This window comes from Siphateles boraxobius, unplaced genomic scaffold, assembly GCF_051911475.1.
Source record: "Siphateles boraxobius isolate OS27281-9 unplaced genomic scaffold, OSU_SipBor_1 13, whole genome shotgun sequence".
Classification (NCBI taxonomy): Eukaryota; Metazoa; Chordata; class Actinopteri; order Cypriniformes; family Leuciscidae; genus Siphateles; species Siphateles boraxobius.
Genome location: NW_027508733.1, coordinates 15,152,516 through 15,156,722, shown reverse-complemented (window position 1 = coordinate 15,156,722; position 4,207 = coordinate 15,152,516).

Here is a 4,207-nt window from a genome sequence, read left to right as displayed (position 1 = left end):
TGATATTGATTCCTCCTCTTTTCCCACCCTGACAAAACGGTTACGTACGACAGCAGTGATGTAGCCCTCGTATTGGAAGAAGTCGTCGTTCTAAGAAGTCTCAAGTACCAAAAGTTATTTTAAGTATTGTCACCTTTAAACAATGAACAATTGAAATGTTATTTTCTTATACAAAAAGAGACCTGTTATTTTCCTGTTTATTTAAATGTTAAACACTGGCTATTGAAACTCTTGGATATTTGACAGTTTTGACCTTTAAACTTGTTAATTTGTAAGGGAAACAGTTGACAGAGTCGTTTAAGTACAGACAACTTGAAAAAGCAAGTTTTATAATATTTCAACTAAAATTTTTAAATCCAGTTTACATAATAAGTAGTTGGGTCAATTATTTAATTATGCCAACAAAACTTAAGTTTATGTTTCACTTTTTTAATTTTCTTTGACCTCTTAATGTTCACTCAAAATGTCTCTCTGGTGACATGTCAGGCTTCTTCAATCATCAGTGGGGAAAATCAAAGTGGCTCTTGTTCCTCATATTTACTTTAATATAATAGTAACAGAATTTAAATGTATTAGCAACTGTGATTCATGAGATCACTTTGATGTTATAGATGGCTGATTCACTAGTCACGGATTTATGATTGAACCACTAGTTTTAAAATCTTCCTGACATTTGCTATGACATCTGCTTCAAACATTACAATGCTCATGATAACTTATTTTATTCTACAATATGTAAATCCACTTCACCAGCTAATTACTCTTTGACAGCGAGGCCATAAAAATATAAGGAGATACCTCAAAAACGGAAGTTCAAAGTCAAAGTAAAAAAAAAATAGCTGCACTTGTTTCTCTCAAGGGGGTAATCCATCAGCCGGAAACTGAAGCTACCCTGGGGTCTCCATTGGTTAGCATTGTGATCGAGCTTTTGCAGTGGCTGGCCCTAAGTTGTGGAATAACCTGCTACTACATGTCAGAACTGCTTGTACATTTGCTTAAAACTCATCTTTTCTCTTGTGCTATTCAATTCTTTGTAATTCTACTGCGTTTCTGGTCTTCATTTTTATATTATTAAAAATGTTCTATCCATTTTTGGCTTTTCTGGTTTTCTTTCATGTACAGCACTTTGGCAAACCAAGGTTGATTTTAAATATGCTTTATAAATCAAATTTGATTTGATTTTGATATTCAATAAATCAGTTATTCCTGCAACTGATTCCTCCTCTTTTCCCACCCTGAGAAAGAGTGGCGGTTACGTGCGACTGCAGTGATGTAGCCCTCGTATTGGAAGAATTCGTTGTTCTAAAGTCTCTGTGAAGTACCAAATGTAACTTCCATTTTGATCCTTTTTCATTGTTTTAAGTATTGTCACCTTTAAATACTGAGTAATTCAAATGTAATTTTATTAGAAAAAAAGAGACCTGCTTTCCAAAAGCAAGCGATTCATCGTGGAGAGGGAAGAACAACGCAAGAAGTGCTCAGAATACAAAGTTCAGGCATTGCTCAGAGTAGCAAGAGCCAGACAAGGAAAGATTTAAAAGGGAAGGAAAGATTTAAAAGTGAAGGAATTTTTTTTTTTTTTTTATGTTAAGTACTCACGGAAGAGATGAGTTTTCAGTTGTCTTTTGAATGATGTCAGGGATTCTGCATTACGGACGAGGGTGGGGAGATCATTCCACCAGCATGGAACCGTGAATGAGAATGTTCTGGAGAGTGATTTAGTGCCTCGCTGTGATGGCACCACAAGCCGTCGCTCCTTGGCCGATCATAGGCTTCTGGAAGGGATGTAGACTTGTAGAAGGGAGTGAAAGTAGGACGGAGCTGAGTCTGTGGTAGATCTGTAAGCAAGCGTCAAAGCTTTGAATTTGATGCGAGCAGCGAGTGGTAGCCAATGCAGTGAGATAAACAGAGGACTAACGTGAGCCCTTTTGGGCTCGTTGAAGACAAGGCAGGCTGCAGCATTCTGGATCATTTGTAGAGGTTTAGTAACACATGATGGAAGTCCAGCCAGAAGAGCATTGCAGTAATCGAGCCTAGAAATAACCAGGGCCTGGACGAGAAGTTGTGTGCATGCTCAGTTAGGAAAGGCCTGATCTTCCTGATGTTATGCATTGCAAACCTGCATGATCGAGCTGTCTTTGTAATGTGGTCTGTGAAGGTTAGCTGGTCATCAAATATTACTCCAAGATTTCTGACCGACCTTGATGGGGTGATTGAGGATGACTCTAGCTGGATAGTGAAGTCGTGCTGTAGAGACGGTTTGGCAGGGAGAATGAGAAGCTCAGTCTTTGCCAGGTTGAGGTGCAGGTGATGTTCCTTCATCTATGCGGAGATGTCCGCCAGACAGCTTGAGATACATGCAGCTACTGTGGGATCATCTGGTTGAAATGAGAGGTGGAGCTGTGTGTCATCAGCATAGCAATGGTAAGAGAAACCATGTGCCTGTATGATGGGTCCCAATTATGTGGTGTAGATGGAGAAGAGGAGCGGTCCAAGAACTGAACCCTGAGGAACCCCTGTGTACAGTTGATGTGCTTTGGATACCTCACCTCTCCATGCAACACTGAAGTACCTACCTGTGAGATAGGACTCAAACCAGTGGAGGGAAGTTCCTTTGATGCCCAGTGATGAGAGGGTGGACAGAAGGATTTGATGATTCATAGTGTTGAAGGCAGCAGAAAGATCCAGCAGAATGAGAACTGAAGATTTGGAAGCAGCTTTTGTGATCCGCAGGGATTCTGTGAACGACAGTAGTGCAGTCTCTGTTGAATAGCCTTTCTTGAAGCCAGATTGGTTGACATCTAGCTGGTTGGTCAGAGACAGGAAAGATGACACTTGGTTGAACGCAACTCGTTCAAGTGTTTTCGCAATGAATGGTAGGAGAGATACAGGTCTGTAATTTTCTAAAAGTGATGTGTCTAATGTTGTTTTTTTAAGCAGTGGAGTTACCCGAGCCTGCTTGAATGCTGTAGGAAAAATGCCAGTGTCGAGGGATGAGTTGATGATGTGTGTGAGTGCTGGTAGAAGTGTGGGAGAGATGGCTTGTAGAAGGTGTGAGGGGATGGGGTCTAGAGGGCAGGTGGTAGGATGACTGGAGAGGAGAAGTTTAGATACTTCTTCCTCGGTTAGCGGGGAGAAGGTAAAGAGAACGTTTCTGGTAGTGGGAGAGGATGGTTTGGGTTCCTGTGTGTGTGGAGTTGAGAACTGACTGCTGATAGAAGTTGTTTTGTTGGTGAAGAAATTAGCAAAGTCATCAGCAGTTAAAGAGGATGTGGGTGATGGTGGAGGTGGACAGAGGAGAGAGTTGAATGTCTTGAAAAGTGTTCGTGTGTTAGAGGCGCTGTTGATCTTGTTGTGGAAATATGAAGATTTTGCAGCGTGAACCTCAGCAGAAAAAAGAAGAGAGCAGAGATTGATACATACTCAGGTCAGACGTGTCTTTTGATTTGCGCCATTTCCTCTCCATTACCCTGAGTTTGGTCCAGTGTTCACGAAGAACCTTGGATAACCAGGGGTTAGAGGGAGTGGCGCGTGCTGGCCTGGAGGAGAGAGGGCAGATATTGCCTAAAGAAGAAGTTAAAGTGTAGCATAAAGCATCTGTTGCGGTATTCACATCTAGAGATGAGATTTGTGAGGGTGAGGGAAGTGAAGATGACACAGCAGAGGAAAGATGGGAAGGAGAAATTGAGCGCAGGTTACGTCTGAAAGTAACTGGTAGGGGAGTTGTTGGAGCATGGGTAGTGAGTTGTAGATTGAAAGTGATGAGGAAATGATCTGAAACATGGAGAGGTTTCACCAAAATGTTGTCTGTGATGCAGTTGCGCGTGTAAACCAGGTCCAGTTGGTTGCCTGATTTGTGAGTACATGTGGTGATGAGCCGTTTGAGATCGAATGAGGCTAGAAGAGAGATGAAGTCTGTTGCATACGCCTTTTCTAGATGAATGTTGAAATCACCAAAGACTACGAGTGGGGTGCCATCCTCAGGGAAAGAGGACAGCAGCACATCCAGCTCCTCAACAAAGCCTCCCAGTTGACCTGGGAGGCGATAAATAACTACAATATGGATCGTAATGGGAGTTGTAAGTGTAATTGCATGATATTCAAACGAGTTGTTATTGCATAGAGAAGAGAGAGTTGAGTATTTCCAGTTGTTAGAAATGAGAAGACCAGTACCCCCACCCCTCCCAGACTGGCGAGGGGTGTGGGA